This window comes from Gorilla gorilla, chromosome 14 (assembly GCF_029281585.2).
Source record: "Gorilla gorilla gorilla isolate KB3781 chromosome 14, NHGRI_mGorGor1-v2.1_pri, whole genome shotgun sequence".
Classification (NCBI taxonomy): domain Eukaryota; kingdom Metazoa; phylum Chordata; class Mammalia; order Primates; family Hominidae; genus Gorilla; species Gorilla gorilla.
The window spans coordinates 83319554-83337485 of NC_073238.2; positions in this window are offsets into that span (position 1 = coordinate 83319554).

Below are 17932 nucleotides of genomic sequence, written 5' to 3' on the forward strand. Positions count from 1 at the left end.
TGTCCATAGTTTATGAAAATATATTCAAACTCATTTTTAATTAGAACCACACAATTGTAAATAAAAAACACAATGGCTCCATTTCATACTTAACAGGATAACAAAATCTGATGTCAGTTCAATGAATTTCTGTTTCAGGGAGACCTATTTACATTTGATTTTTTTTTTTTTTTTGAGACAAAGTCTCACTCTGTTGCCCAGGCTGAAGTGCAGTGGCGCGAGCTCGGTTCAGTGCAACGTCCGCCTCCCGAGTTCAAGAGATTCTCCTGCCTCAGCCTCCTGAGTAGCTGGGATTATAGGCAGTGCCACCACTTCCGGATGATCTTTGTATTTTTTGTAGAGATGGGGTTTCACCGTTTTGGCCAGGCTCGCCTCAAACTCCTGACCTCAGGTGATCTGCCCATCTCGGCCTCCCAAAGTGCTGGGATTGCAGGCATGTGCCACTGTGCCCAACCAATGATGTTTAAAGTAAAATTCAGGATTATAAATTTAGAAGACAGAGGAATGCGACCCGGAAGGGCCATCTTTGGGGGCTTCTTAGTTACTGGTAAAATTAAGAGGGATGGTGTTATAAAAGGGAGATGTACAAAAATTAATATAAGAAAGCATATCATGTAGCTCAATAAAAAGATAATTTAAATTCCTAGTATTTATAGCTTTGAACAAAGTTTAAATGTCTGTATAATAAAATTTAAATCATGGCAGTAATGTGTGCTTTTAAGCTATGCGGTAGATTTAAGAGAAAAAAACCAATTTATTATTTATTATTGATATACCTAGGGGAATTTCATTAATTTTTTACAATGCTTAAGTAATAATTATTTGAAAAACAATGTAATGATTTTTAAATTTTTATGTAATAATTTGGTGGGTAATATTTTAATAATTGAATTTTTAATTATTTAATACAGTCATAAAGCCCTGCGTTAACCAAGACTAAAATCAGTAATAATCCTCTGTGTCAAAAAATAGCCTTTCAGTTATGTAAGGATTCTGTCAATCCCCAGATGTAGAAAATTTACCTCAAATACATTTTCTGGAAACTAGCCTCTGCCCCAAGTTTTTACAAACGGGTTAGTTTCCCTCCCAGGTTGTGCTATTCAAATGCTCTTACTTTTTTTTTTTTTTTTTTTTTTTAATTAACAGTCCTAACTCGTCAAGAGAATAATGCCTTTTACTTTATTAGTGAATTTACTTCACTGAAACTCATACATTTATGTACAGAAAGCTAAGCTCAAAATACAGAAGTTACAACCACAATCAACATATGGATCACCAGACCAATTACTGGACCCTCATAGTGAGGGTTCCTTTATCTAGCTCTTAATCTAACATGGCCAGGGAACTGTCATAATGCTGGGCAGAGTAATCCTAAACCACCACTGACATCTTTGTAGTCTTTCAGTGCACAAAATAGACTGCATTGCTTTGAAGCTTGCTTGAATTTTGATTTCCTATTACTATGAACATTTTTCAGACTAGAAGGCTTCAGATGTGATTCTGTCAACATTTCAGAGTTTTTAGAATAAACAGACAACCTAGGTCCATGTGGTGCAGCATCTTACAAGATAGGTTAAATTCTTCAGAAATTCAATTACCTCAAAATAAGTAACTTATTTATTAACTTATTTATAAATAATTACATCTTATCTTCCAAAATGAAATATTAAAAGTTTAAAAGAGACTGATAAAATATTAGATACTTCAAAATTTTTAACATTTTTCTATGGTCAAATAATTGTTTTAATGTTATTTTATACAAAAACTAATTTCAAAAATATATATTCTAAAATAAAAATTGTATTTATCTCTATATAAAGATAAGAATAATGTTATTATCTGAGCATTAAGGTAACACTGAAGTGGTAGTACACATTATTGCCAACACTTAGAAAACTGTGTCTACTATGTTCCACTGAAGTTTACGTTCATTTTTTCATCACAAAATAAATACTTTGTTTAATGTTAAATGTTTTATAAGACCTTAAAATAAAAACTAGAAGATTATATTTAAAGTTCCAATTTTCAAATGAACAAATCTTCTGAAATTGTTATTTTGAATGCATAGATTGAAAAAATAAGATTAATAGTTTTTCTGTTTGAAAATCTGATGAGGCTGATATGCAGTTGCTAGCCTCTAATTTTAACTAGGATGTTCCTTCTCATAAAGCAAACTCAATAAAATCTACTGCTTCATTTTTTTGTATGCACAAGAAAAGTTGGATTTTTAAATGAGGAAAAATAATTGGCAGGAAGCATCCAAAAGAAAACGTATGCTTTATGTTTCAAATCATTGTTTATGGCACAATCTTCTTAAGATCACAACTTTATTTTGAAGTAGGTGTTGCTTCAGCTTAAGCAAGTTTGTGTTTTACAAACATAGTGGTATGACTATGAACTTAGGTTTGCATGGTGAATGTTCACAAATACTGTGTGAAGTTTTATACTTATTATGACTTTGAGAAACAAATTTAATACATAATTTTAAAATAAATACATGTATTTGTGTTTTATTCTTTTGACTGTTAATCCAATTATTGCAAAATTGCAAAGCCTTAACGATAAAGCAAAAACATCGTCAACCGTATGATAAATGATAAAACCACTAAAAACGAAAATCTTTGGATGAACCACCTTCACTCTATGGTCAGGATGCTCACTTCTATTTTCTCACATATGTATCCAGCACAGATAAGTAATAATTTCTCAACTTTCCTATTGACACACCTCCTGGTGACCTGATTATTTCACTCATCTGAAAGTCCATATAGCATGAAGCAAGGAATAAGTGGCTGTATGGCTGTCAAGTATATCTGCAAAACGAAAAGGAGAGAACTGTCTAATAGTACTTCAATTTAATTAAAAAGCATCCTACATGCTGTCCTTGAAGTGAATGGAGTACTAACTGCATCTGGAAAAGGATAAAGGATACGAGAAGGTAGACAATTCACCTCTGATCATCTATTAGGTGTGGCAACGTGCTAATAAACTCTGCTCACTGCAACTGTGTCTCATGTACCATTATATGAGTTTATGGCGGAAGTTAGAAGCCCAGTGAAAATGTTTTTCCAGCTCCATTTATTGAAGAGACTTTCCCCAATATACGATCTTGGCACCATATCCCAGTTTATTTCATTCACATATTAGAAGAATTTCCCATTAATGTTTTAAAGTCTATAAAAAATACTACACAAGATGTCAAGTATTCTATCTTTCATTGTGAACTATTTAAATCAGATTATCATTAAGCTTTATCATTAAAGCTTTCAGTTATTTTTACTTCAGACATGCAAAATGCTAATAAATTTGAAGTAAACGAAGGCATAATTTCATCTGTATAATTATTGCTTAATAAAAATCTATATATCTGAATAGAAAATCAAACAGAAAGATGCATATTCAGAAATTAATATATTTACTATTTAAAGGTATCTTTTCAAAAATTTAGGACTACTATCTACAGGTTAATATCTAGATTTTTAGTTTGACTCTGACTTTATTCTCCCTCTATATAAAAAGAGCTTTGTATACTTAGGCATAATTTCTTCCTTCCTTGAGGTCTTTAGCAGAGGTTTGGTACTAGAAAGACATCAACGCATGAAAGCATAAGTACTTTAATTTTTTTCCCATGGCAATGCCCAACTGAAAGAAAGTTAAGAGAATGTAATAATACCTACAGATCATTGAACAGATGTACACACACACACACACACACATACACACACACACAGAATTGTCGCCTTTTCATTAAAAAAAAATAAGAAGCCAATGTTAGAAGTTTAATATATGAAGAAAAGATGAAGAAAAGAAAAAGAAGGACTGAACATGAAATAATCTGAAGCTATTTTTGTATATCTTAGGACATATTTTGAAAAGAGTGGTATAGCAACATCCACTATCAAATACAAAATGATTTTGAGTTGCAAGTAATCTTAGAAAGAAAAAAATATATTATGTATAAGACTGACCACAATGGTTTGAGTAGCACAGCTTACTGTGAAGTTGATTCATAGTAAGGAATCAAGTTCCATAATATTAAGTAAACTAAACTTCAAAGGTTTAAGCTTCAAAATCCAATCTAATGAAGCTGTGGACATTGGATAACATTTCACAAGAGCAGATTTTTACTAGAATGTTTTTCAGAATTTCAATCTTTTCTTCAGAAAGTTCAACATCTTTGGTAGTAAACTAAAGAAAATAAGCGGCATTCAATTTTGTGTTTAATAATTTATATGCCAATTGTATGAATCTTTGAATATCATTCTTAAAAGGTAACAACAAAATATATTAGTAAAGATTATATATTTTCTGCATAAATAAATTGTAAATTGTTATTTTGACATTTAATGCCTGCAACTATGTATTTCTTCATAAAATAACACTTTAAATATGATTTCCTAGAAATGGATTTATAAAAGGACTAATTTGAGCCTTAATAAATAATTGACATAATGGTTTGTGAGATTAACATCCTTTGAACTTGAGGAATATATCTTTTATTTTAGTTTTATTATTTTATTTTTAATGATTAAAATCTAGTATATATCATAGAATGTAAGTAATTGAATAAATATTTGTTAAGCAGATTATTGAATCAACAAATGTATGTTACTTAGTATGTAGGCCTTAACACTAAATGTTCAAAAATGCCAATATCAGTTTATGATAGAATTTTAATATTTAAAAAGAAGATGATTTGGCTGAGTTGGCACAAGTAAGGGACTCATAATTATTTCTGAAATTATATCTCATCCATTGTTATTGTCAAGATAACTTTTCTCTTACAAGATTATGCTTAGTGAAATTTATTTTCATTTTTCTTACTTTCAAAAAATGTTGTCAAATGTATGTCTGTCTCCACATTAAGTATATCATAATACTGATGGTATAAAACAAACACACACAAAACTGATAATCTACATAGCAACTTTACACATAATTTCATAATAAACTTTTCAAAATAAAGTATAAGCAAATCATATTTAATTTAAATGATATCTAATTTCATTCATAGTATAGTGAGTACTTATATTACAGTAAAAAAGATATAATTTCACTATTGAGTTATATATTTCTGTCCCTGAGACATTCAATTATGAGTTATTTGAGAACATTTCATTCACAGAGGTTGGCCTCTAAGACTAAGGAATTGGTAAATACTGATGAATATTTTCTCCATTAAGATGGAGAGGCATCAAGGCAAAAGTTTGTTTTATTTTACTATTCTTTAGTTTTCCACAGAGCGTATATTTGAGAAACATTTGTTAAGTGAATGAAAAATCATTAATTATGGTGAGCACTATAAAGAGATGTCAGTGATGAAATGACCACAGGATTTGATCTTGGAAGTTCTCAGTGACAAAGATGAGAATAATTTCAATCGAGTTTTGAAAATAGAAGCCTAGAAAGATTATCTTCAAAAAAGGAGGTTAGCCTAAGAAGACAAAAATAATAAATAACAACTTTAATACATTTTCTTCTAAACTGATACAACCCAAAAATATTTCAAGGCCGGGCGCGGTGGCTCATGCCTGTAATTCCTGCACTTTGGGAGGCGGAGGTGGGCGCATCACGAGGTAAGAGATAGAGACCATCCCCGCCAACATGGTGAAACCCCGTCTCCACTAAAAATACAAAAATTAACTGGGCGTGGTGGCGAGCGCCTGTAGTCCCAGCTGCTCGGGAGGCTGAGGCAGAATTGCTTGAACCCGGGAGGCGGAGGTTGCAGTGAGCCGAGATGGAACCACTGCACTCCAGCCTGACAACAGAGCAAGACTCCGTCTCAAAAAAATTAAATTAAATTAAAATTAAAATAATATTTCACTCATATATCTAACTCCAAGAATATTCCTTATTCCTTCTGCATAGTGTACATTTAAAATAAATGTTTGAAAACTATTAATTCATCAACATATACAATTACATTTCGGAGTGTTACAAGCTATTCTCTTCAAATTATCATAATTAATTATAAATGTGTAATAGTATTCCCATTTCACTTCTAATGAAATGGGAATTAATCTCCATTTTTGCTAATGGCATTGGAGGAACGAATCAAATGAATTGCTTATTTTATGTTTTAAGCAACCTGTTCCTAGTGATGCATATTGTATTCCTAGAGTTTTCAAATCCCTTCATTCATAATTATATTGTTATTCTCATACTTATTAAGAAGTATTTATATTGTATTACACAGTTTTGTCTGTTGTAAAACAGACATCATATAAAAATATTTATGTATAATCTCTCTATGTCTGCATTTTCTATTTCTGTGTATTTATGTTCTCTTATTATATTTACTGAGTCTGTCTTTTCACTTTTTTCCTTTATTATGATGCACATTTTTTAGTATCATATATGTAGACTAAAAAGAAAAAAGCAAAATTAAGGCTATGCATTCTTTTTTAGTGTATCTGGTGACATTTTCTAATAATTTTATTATGTAATATAATACATTTATCTGTTATTATAAATGCTGTATAGTATTTTTATCCAGTAGCTTTTTATTTTTCAATCATTAAAAACTCATTTTTAATTATTTTGCATTAAAATTGGGAAAAGTGAGCTGTAAAATATATCCATCAAAAAATATTGAGATTTCTTTTGTAGAGCTATGTTTTTTTTTTTTACATATTCCATTACATGGATATATACGTATTTATCTGGCTTTACACTGTCCAACATTACATTAAAAAATAGACATTTTAATTTTACAATCTTAAACTACAGAGGCTTTATTATGTAACAAAAAATTGTGGCATTATAAAGCAATCAATTAATAGACTATTATCTGGAGTCTATGAAAAGATTACTAACAGCGTAAGTAAACTATCATCTTTCCAGTAATATCAATCTCCTCTGGAAACACCTGGTGCAAAAATATAATTACCATTAATGAATCTCAGGGAATATGCTAAATTTAAATTGAAGTAATCAAATTTTCTTGCTCAGTTGATAATATGTACTAGTCAAGCGTCAAGTATGTAAAAATTTTGTTTTTCAAAATTGCAGTAACCTCAAATATACACAAGAGCATAAGCAGGGTAATACATGCACATTTTTTGTTTTGGTTTTGGAGCTTACATTTTTGCTATTTTATTGACTTAGTGGCAGAGGATATTGAGATGATAATATTGAAAATTTTTAAATAACTAAAAGCTATTTTAGTACCTTAATTCCTATCCAAAAAATTTAGTAGTCAGCAATGTACCTTGAGCACAAAATCAATAATGAACTAGCACACCAAGTAATATTTATGTATATTCACAATACATAATTCCATTAACATTTGTTTCAAGGGTATTTTAAGTAACATTGATTTTGTTTCTTATTGAGTCACATTATCAAGTTTACCAAAATAAAGATATTGCACATTTCAGCTGATAAGAACAGTAGTCAAAGAATTATATGATGACAGTATTTAGGCTCATTTATTAATGAGGTATTAATGTTCACCTTCGACTGTGTCGGATGGGTCAAGAATAATGAAAACTGAGACTTTGCCATCAGTCTAAAAGTAGTGGATGTTACTGATGACCTTCCTAAGAGCGGTATCAGTGGAGTGCTGCAAGTGCCAGCTTCATTTGTATTGGTAGAAAAAAAGATTAAGAGAAAAGATAGAGGAAATGAGCTTAGATAGCACCTTGAAGATTTTTGTACTGTGGTTTTGGTTGTTGCTTTTGGTTTGCAAAGGGAAGGAGAAAAAAAATAGAGTAAAGAAAGGTGAAGACTGTTCATGAGTTTATTTATTTTTAAAATTGAAAAAAAACTTCTTATTGAATATGTGAAAGCTTCCAATAGAATGAAGAAAATGATGATACAAGAGAGGAACTGAGAAATTGTCAACATGCTTGAGTTACTTAAGGAGGATACAATTTTTATATACAAATGGCATTAAATACTCTTGTAGAAATATAGAGAAACATGGAGAAAATAGTAACAGGAGAAAAGTCAAAGTATGGGCTTAGGTGCAGGTGGGCAGATGCTGTGAATGGAGCACGCAGAGGTCATCTCCTTGTTTTATTTCTAAGGGCAATGGAGAGCAATGTCAAAGTGGAAGCTCAGAATGTGCAACAGCTTGGTGGAAATTAAAGGAAAAAAGAAAATCCCTTAAACATATCCAGAAGAGTGGGATAATAAAAAGAAGTAGGGTAGTAAAGGGAAGTAGGGCAGTAAAGGGAAGTAGGGCAGTTAAGGGGCTAGAGACATTTTAGTAAAGCATTAAGGAGCACACTTAGGTCAGTTAGTATGAATTTAAATTGGCTCCATTACTATGGCTTTGTATTGTACTCTGGCTGTAATTAGCTATGTGGGTTCAGACATGAAACAACCTGAGACTGGATTTTTGTTTGGTCAGAGTAGCAAAATGAAGTTAAAGGAGACAAGGGAGTGAAGGATATGTGCAAGGTTCTGATAGGCTTCTAGATTCAGATGTTGCTACATCAAATTAAGTGACCTGGAGCCATAGCATGTGATGTCCAGAGACTGGAGTGAACAGGATCAAAATTATAGATGCCAAGATATTGCCAGTATTATTTACATGACTACAATTAACAAGAGAATTTTGACAGGAATAGTGTTGAAGAGAGTGGGAGTCAAGCCAATGCTGAAATCTGTTGTAATATCTACATAAAAGGAATAAACTCATATTTCTTCCAAACTAATTTGCTGGTATTAATATTAGCAAGCTCAATTCTCTAAATACTGTGGTAAATGTACTATGCTTTGACTGTACATTACTATACTATTGACTGATTATTTATAGTTCCCTTGTAGTAATGCAGTGAGATAAAAGGGCAAATAATGGTGTTTTTTCCCCTTTTTCTTTGGAGAAACAAGGTCCTGTTTTTTTGTTTTTGTTTTTGTTTTTTTTTTAGAACTGAGACATGAGTTTTCCTTGGGATGTTTGAGGACCATTCTGCCATTGACATCCCAGAGTTTAGTTCCTTCTCGACATTCTCGACATCCCAGAGTATAGTTTCTTCACTGGGATTGGTATACAAATGTTAAACAAACAAAAAGCAACAGCTAACAAGCAGCTAATAGGGATTCCTCATGCACTCTCCAGCTGACAGGATTTATTTTTGCCAGCTTTGTAGTTGGAAAAGATGGGTTTCTTCTGGAGGCTTTGCTGCCTGTGCCTATTAAGCAATTCCAGGACTCAGGCCCATCCTTGGGCCAAAGGTTTAAAAAAGAAACAAAAGAAGACAAAATAAATCACCTCAGTGCTGTACAGGTCTTTCTTGAGGTTTTGAATCCCGTTTCAATCCACGTGCTTTTGTTTATTTTTCAGAGTCCTTGGATAGTTGTTTTTATATATTCTGTCAAGAACTTTCCATTGTAATCTGTGGGGAAACTAGAATTGAATAGGTCCATCTTTAACAGCACTAGTGTTCCAAGGTTGCACTATTTAATTGATAAAAATGAACTTATGTTCAAAGGAAAAAATAACCACAACCTATAGTAGAAGGGCAATTGAGTTTTCTTCGAGAAAAAATTTGCTGATAAAATGAAAATTTATCATATAGATAGCATATCTATTATAGATAGCATATTAAAGAATTGAAATTTGTTTTTGGCTTATAATTTCAGGTTAAATTATAAATATATATTTTCATTATTGTGAGTTATTAAAAATAATATGTACAATCTCTGACATTTAGATAATCTAAAAGTTGTTTTTGTTAGTTTTGTGTAATTAGTTGTATGCAAGAATGGAATACTTTTTTCTGAAATATATTTTATTAGATAGTAAATGCATGTTTTCTTTTGCTCATTCTAATACTTTATAAGATTAAAAACTAAGGTAAAATAAAATTGAAGTAGCTCATAATCATTCCTAGGGAATAAATAATAAAACACTCATGAGAAAAAAATTACCACGTGCCAAGTAAAATTCTATGACAGCCTCAGTAGGAAAGAAAGGAACATCATACTCTTTATGAAATAAAATTTCTTCTTATGTGATGTCCTGAAATTTATTTGTTTTGGCACCTAATAATGTTGTAATCTATTTCTTGACTGAAATATGGTAGCCACCTAATTTAAGTAAAAACTGCCAACACTGAACATTGAGCATTTAGTTTCTACTTGAAACTAAACCATGAAACCATGCCAGATAACCATGTGGTGTGTGTGTGTATCTGCACGTACGAAAAGAGAATCATTTGATATTGTATCAGAAATGTCCAAGTGCACAAGCCAAAGATAAACAGTACAGTGACAAAATTCCTGTATCATTCAATGTCATATGCCTTGGCTGCAGCATCCCATTAAAAGGCATATAAATTATTGTCCAGTTTTACATCAATGGTTGGAAATAAATTACTTGCACATCTCTTGTGGATTAAGTTATCTCTATGCCTACAAATAAATCATGCTGAAAGAAACCAAATTACCCCCAAATGCTCATAGACCCATATTCTTCATTCATAATAACACACATTTCATCTACAGACATTTAATAGTGTAGTGCAGTTAATATGTTTTAAAGATGACCCTATAACACTCAGGATTATTAACTACAACAAATCTCAACAGCAATTCAAGGTTGCTAGTTTCTTGTCAGTATAGTAGATCATTTTAATTCAAGATATACCTGATACATTTCAGCTGCTCCCTGCTTTTGAAAGCCATTTCCTCTACTCCCTCCTTTCAGGACCAATAAAAGAAAAAGAGTCAGAATGTTCGGGTAACTTTAATTTAGTTACTCCAACTCTAGAGTGTTTAAATCTATCCTGGTTTAAATATATTTTCAGCTGCTTAAAACTTATCTTCTACTACATGTTCCAACTTTAAAACTCACAGAGTTAGTTTTGGGAAGGCATTATAGGATTTTTTCTTTTTAAAGTAACTCAGCCGTGACTTTGCAACTGAATTTCGATCAGAACTGTCATAATTGAACTAAATATTGCAGAGAAAATATTAAACAAAAACAAAAATTTTGAACATGATGCATTCATTTTAAGTTACATCAAAGACAAATAAATTAAATGTTTCCAAATATATTTGCATTTTTCAAAATTGGAATAAAAAAGCTATGGAAATAGCATTTATAGAACTGCTTAAATAATAACGCTAATAAAGATAAATAGAAATAGAAATAAAAATAGGACCTTAATTGAGTAAAGGCTACTATTACCAGTAGAAGGTTTGGTGAAGAGAAGACATACTGCAATCCAAACATATTCCACCCTATAAATAATGGTGATTTTTGCAAATCACATGCAATCAGAAGAATTCATTACATCATATGAAAAAGAATTGAAATGTTAATTTTGACTCATACACACTATAAAACTCATCCAATGCTAACGTTACTAAAAATTCAATTACTACAGAGAATCACCAGATAGAGGCAAAACATTCTTTTCTTAGACAAGTCCAAGCATCTCTGATGCTCATATTTCCCATATTTCCCACCAAAAAAAAGTAGCCTTTTGCTCCAGAATTATGGTCCATTATTGTTTTGGATTAAGGCAAACAGTTTTGAGCAGAAATAATACTAAAATCAATTTAAAATTTAATATATTTTTTACTTTCTGCTAAGAGATCAAGTTGGGGATCATTATCATGTTTAGAAGTAGATTTTTGGGGGTCATTCATTACATCATACAGAGGTTCCCAATAGAGGTGAATAGGCTACAACTTGTGTTTAACTCTTTATTTCCCAGTTTTGATATAATATTAGTATGACAACTGCAATCTACATGTGGATTTGGTTAGGACAAAAGCACAGGAAAAGTGGTGCGTTCAATAAAGTAGAATAGAGGTAATAAAACCAATGGTTATTCTCCAATAAAAGCAGTGGAAAGGGGAAATTTAAAGTATATATTCTATTATATATATCAGTGTTACACTAAATATGTAATAGTGCATTACAAATAGGAAGGATGCAACTATGAAAATCTGGTCATGTTCAAAAATGCATACATAACATGTGACAAGTAAGGCATATGTATTTTAGGTGACAACTTTCTTCCTCATAAATGTCCACATTTATCTTCTTAAGAAGATCTTACTTCAATAAAGAAACAGTTTACCAAAAAAATCATAGAAGAAAATACTGTATTGAAGATGGGAAATTGTAAACAAAAACACAGAATTTTCTATGCTTAATATGCATCTCATAATACAAATAAGTGGCAATTTCAAAGACATAGAGTTAGGTTGGTGTGGAAAACTTCAGATTATAAAAAACCACAGTGCAAATAGAATAAGGAAATGATAATTTCCATAAGAACAGATTGCTAAATGCTTTATATTAATTATTGAGATGTTAATACAGATTCTGTAATGTTTGGATAATATACGCATTGGGAATTCATTATTTACTTGTTATTTATTGTCTTACATATGCTAGCTACAGAAATTATACAAACCTTCAAAATTTGGCTATTTATTCTGGTCATATATGAGGTTATTTAAATGAATCTTTTTTTATGTGTTTGTGTGTATACATGTATATAATATAGATATACATGATAGATATACATCTTAACATACATTTTGTCTCTAACTATACACAGTCTATTTCACAAGTTCAAAGATGTGTCTTTTCACATTTTAACAATTTTGAAAAATTTCCATACTGTAAAATGCTATTAGAATATACCTACCAGCCATTACAAGGAAGAACAAGTTGTGAGGAAGAATACGACCTTGTTGGATTACTAGACACAATCTGCTCTCAAACGTAAGGAATAATTGTTCATGTTATATAGAGAGATTTTAAAACAATAATGATAATGACTAAAAGTGAGTCTGTTTCCTGTTATCATCATGTACAGGTAATTCTAAACAGTCAGTGATAAAATATTACTTGCTGAAAAAATAGACACTCTGCCAAAAAAACTGCTCTTTAAAGTTTTATGGATGTATTTCTAATATTTAAATTATTTTAAAATTTAGTATCTTTTGTAAATCAATTTAATTATGAATGTTATTATCATCAAATTGGAAATGCAGATGAAACTATAATTTCCAGAAACAATACTAATCATTGAGGCTGTAAGAGACAGAAATTATCAGTGTCCAATTGTTGATAATTAAGTAAACCAGTGAAATCACAAGTGAAGAAAACTAACATTCAAATTCTTATTTTGACATTTAGAAAAAAGTGAGGTTCTTCAAAATAAGTATGAGCTTGCACAAAGAGTAAAAACATGTTATGTTATAGCACTTCTTATTCTTTTTCATTATAAAAATAGCTATTATAAATTCATGTATTTCTCCAATAGCTAACGTGAAATTTTCTTTTGTTGCTTAACAAGCTGTTTATAATAAATGTAACAATAGGTAATTAAATTGTCTCTTGGTCTCACATCTCTCAGTTTTACACAGAAAAAAATAATATAAAGACTGACTATGAGAAGTTTACAGCTGTATGTCTCTAAGACACCTTTGTACATCAAATTAATTTTGGACCAAACAATATATTATAAAGCATGACAACATCATTATTTGTATTGTTGCAGTGGCTTATATAGGCAAACTTCATAAAAAAATTATTGTATATCTTCATATAATGACACTTGTTTAATATATAATGCAACACCCTCTATATGAAGAAATACTTTCTTATAATGGGAACAAAACATATATATAACTTCTAAAAGTGAGTCATAAGTTCTCAAAGAATAAATAATATTTCCAAGTGGATTAAAATGGTAAAATCTAACATAGATAATTGAACATTCAAGGGCATTTCCACATATCTTCTGAGCAAAGAAATGCAATCAAACACCACCAGTTCCCCAGATCTTAACTCTAGATAAACTCCTTGATGCTAACTTGAGCAATCAGAATAAACAAGTAAACTGAAATGAAATAAAATAAAGAGCATAACAGTTAATGCTAAGGGTCTCATTTGTTTGTTTTAAATATTCAAATACTATCTTTTATATAAAAAAACCAAAATAAGGAAAAACTCCATAGATAGAAGAAAATAAACCATCAAATCATAAATAATATTTATATATGATTTTTAAAATGTTTATTATATTTATTTTCATTGATACATATTAGATGTTCATATTTTGGGGGTACATGTGACAATTTGGTACATTTATATAATCAAATCAAGGTAACTGGGATATCCATCACCTTAAATATTTATAATTTCTTTAGGAACATTCAAATTATTCTCTTCTCTATTTTGAAGTCTACAAACAACTATGTTAACTATAGTCACCCTACTAATCGTCAAGTTTTATTTCTTCTGTGTAAGAGTATATATTTACCTATTAATTAACCTTTCTTTATCTCTTTCCTCCACTCTTCCCCACCCCTCCTGGCCTCTGATAACCAGTAATTTCTTTCTTCAGGAGATACACTTTTTAAATCTTCCACATATGAGTGAGAACATGCAATATTTGTCTTCTTGTGCTTGGTTTATTTCACTTACCATAATGACCTCCAGATCCATCCATGTTACTACAGATGATAGGATTTTATTATACGTTATGGCTGAATTATATTCCATTGTGTATATATGCCACATTTTCTTTATCCATTCACTCACTGATGGACACAGATTGATTCTATATTTTGCCTTTCATGAATAGTGCTGCAAAAACACAGGCATGCAGGTATCTCTTTGATATGTAGATTTCCTTTTTTTGAATATACCCCCAGTAGCAGAAGTGTTCTTATAAAAATTCAAGGCCCGGCCCGGTGGCTCAAGCCTGTAATCCCAGCACTTTGGGAGGCTGAGGCGGGCGGATCACAAGGTCAGAAGATTAAGAAGATTAAGACCATCCTGGCTAACATGGTGAAACCCCGTTGACACTATTTTCTATTGATATCTGGACTTTGGTATTAAAATCTAACAATATGAAATATGAAATTTTATACCTTGAGCATTCATATTAATTCTCATAAATTAATACCATATACAGACATACCATATTGTATTTTGCTTCATTTTTCTGCACTTCACAGATACTGTGATTTTTATACAAATAAAAGGCTTGTGTCAAGCCTGAATCATACAGTACTATCAGAATTATTTTTCCAACAGCACATGCTCACTTCATGTTTCTGTGTCACATTTTGGTAATTCTCACAATGTTTTAAACTTTTAAAATAATTATTATTATAATTATTATTGTGATCTGTGATCAGTAATCTTTGCTGTTACTTTTGTAATAGTTTTGGGGTGCCACAAATCATGCTCATATAAATGGCCGGCAAACTTGATCCATAAATGCTGTGTGTGTTCTGACTGCTCCCTCAACGGGCCGTTTCCCCATCTCTCTCCCTCTCCTCAGGCCTCCCTTTTCCCTAAGACACAACAATTGAAAGCAGGCCAATTAAGAACTCTTCGCTGGCCTCTAAGTGTTCATATAAAAGAGTCACATGTGTCTCACTTTAAATAAAAAACTAGAAATAATTAAGCTTAGTGAGAAAGGCATGTTGAAAGCTGAGACAGGCCTGAAAGCTGGACCTCTTGTACCAGTTAGCAAAGTTCTGAATTCAAAATAAAAGTTTTGAAGGAAATTACAAGTGCTACTTCAGTGAACATATGAACGATGAGAAGCCAAAACAGCCTTGTTGATCATATGGAGAAATTTTAGCGGTCTGCAGATATCAGATCAGCCACCTAATCCAGGGCAATTCCTGACTTCAAGTCTCTGAAGGCTGAGTGAGATGAGGAAGCTGCTGAAGAGAAATTGAAGCTAGTAGAGAGTTGGTTCATGTCGTTTAACAAACGGAGCTATTTCCAGAACATAACAGTGCAAGGTGAAGCAGCAAGTGCTGGTGTAGCAGCTGCAGCAGATTATCCAGAAGATCTAGCTAAGATAATTTTTGAAGGTGGCTACACCAAACAATACATTTTCAATGTAGTAGAAACAACCTTCTATTGGAAAAAGATACCATCAAGGACTTCCATAGCTAGAGAGGACAAGTCAATTCCTGGCTTCAAAGCTTTAAAAGACAGGTAGGCGTGGTGGCACAGGCCTGTTGTCCCAGAGGGTTGAGGTAGGAACACTGCTTGAGCACAAGGGTTCAAGTCCAGCCTGTGCACCATTGCAAGACCCCATCCATTAAAAAAAAAAATATTCAAAGAACAGGCTTCAAAGGACAAATGACTCTTACAAGGGACTAATGCAGCTGGGGAACTTAGGTGGAAGCCAATGCTCATTTATCATTCTGAATAGTCTAGGGTCCTTAAGATGTATCCTAAATTGACTCGGCCTATGCCCTAGAAATGGAACAACAAAGTCTGGATAACAGCATATCCAATTACAACATGGCTTATTGAATATTTTAAACTTGCTGTAGCAACCTACTTTACAAGAAAAAAAAATTTCTTTCAAATTATTATTGCTCATTGACAATGCACTCAAGAGCTCTGATGAAGAGGTACAATTAGATGAATGTTGTTTTCTTGCCTGCTAACACAACACCTTTTCTGCAGCCCATAGATCAAGGAGTAATTTTGACATTGAAGTCCTATTAGTTAAGAAATATAGTTTGTAAGGCTATAACTGCTATAGATAAGGATTCCTCTGATGAATCTGGGAAAGTAAATTGAAAGAAATTAGTGTGACTCACTTTCTTGCAATATTTGCTTTTTTTGCAAGTTGTCTGGAAGTGCACCTGCAATATCTCTGAGGTATGACTGTATTCCCAAATCTGTTTAAGCTATCTTCTGTCTATCTATCTATATCAGTCGTTCTACCTAATATATATATAATATTTATGCATATGATAGCAGTGTAAATATAAGTAGATTAATTCAACAAACCCTCTCTAGAAGGCTTTAATCTTCTTAGATTCTGTTCTGTTTTCCTAAACACCAAAATTTATCTTCCAAATTCCAGTTCTCTAACAATAAGAAGACATTTTTCACATTTCTTTAGTAACACTTTTAGGAATCTGACAAAATGTAGTACATGATCTAGTAATATCTTCAATATTTTACTTTATAGGAATTTGGTTCTTTCGACCCATAGTTTCAGAACATTTTTGTAATGGAATGTGCTAAAGATACATTTCAACCTCTGGTTTTTCTGTATTTACTGAATTATAGTTGAGAAAAAATAGGTTAAAAAAAAAAAGAAAGTATTAAAGTTGGAGTGGGTTGTTGAATCAGGCATATCACAGGCTATCCCAGAACAGAACCAACACTTTAGGAAAGTGGGTGATTTACACTAAAAAAAGTCATAAGTGCTAAATCTGTTACTATTTACCTCAGCTATCTGTCCTCTTTTTAAAAAGGTTTGCTTGAGTGTGAGGCATGCTTGGTTGCCTCACAACAATGGTTGTTCTCTATCCAGGTTAGTTGGCTTCTTTTTGACTGCGTTTTCCTTTGAATTTAATTTTTTCTTCTCTACATTCATAGATTTTAAAAATAGAAACTGTAATTAATAGAATTGTAATGCTTTAAATTTTTTTCTCTATGGTGGTGGTGTTAGTAGAGGTGTGTTTGCTTGAATGTACGCATGATTTTCTAAAATGAGTTTACAATGATATATGTTACCCATTATTGACTGAGTAGCTATCTTGGTTTTCAGATCAATGGTCCCAGTATCATAGTGCTTTTGTTCATGTAACCTTCATTTTACTTAATAATGGCACCAAAGTGCAAGGGTAGTGATGCTGGAAATGTGACTATGCCAAAGACAACTTGCAAAGTGGTTCCTTTAAGTGAGGAGGTGTAACTTACCGACTTAATATGGAAAGGAAAACAATTACCTACTCATGTTGCTAATATCTACAGTAAGAGTGAATTTTATATCTGTGAAATTGTGAATGTTAAGAATGTATTTGTCCTCAAGGTCTCCCATACATGAAGTGGATTTAACGTACCATATGATCCAGCAATCCCATTATTGGATATATATTCAAAGGAAATGAAATCAGTCTGCAAATCCAAGTATGTTACAGCACTATTCACAATAGCCAATATATTGAGTCAACCTGAATG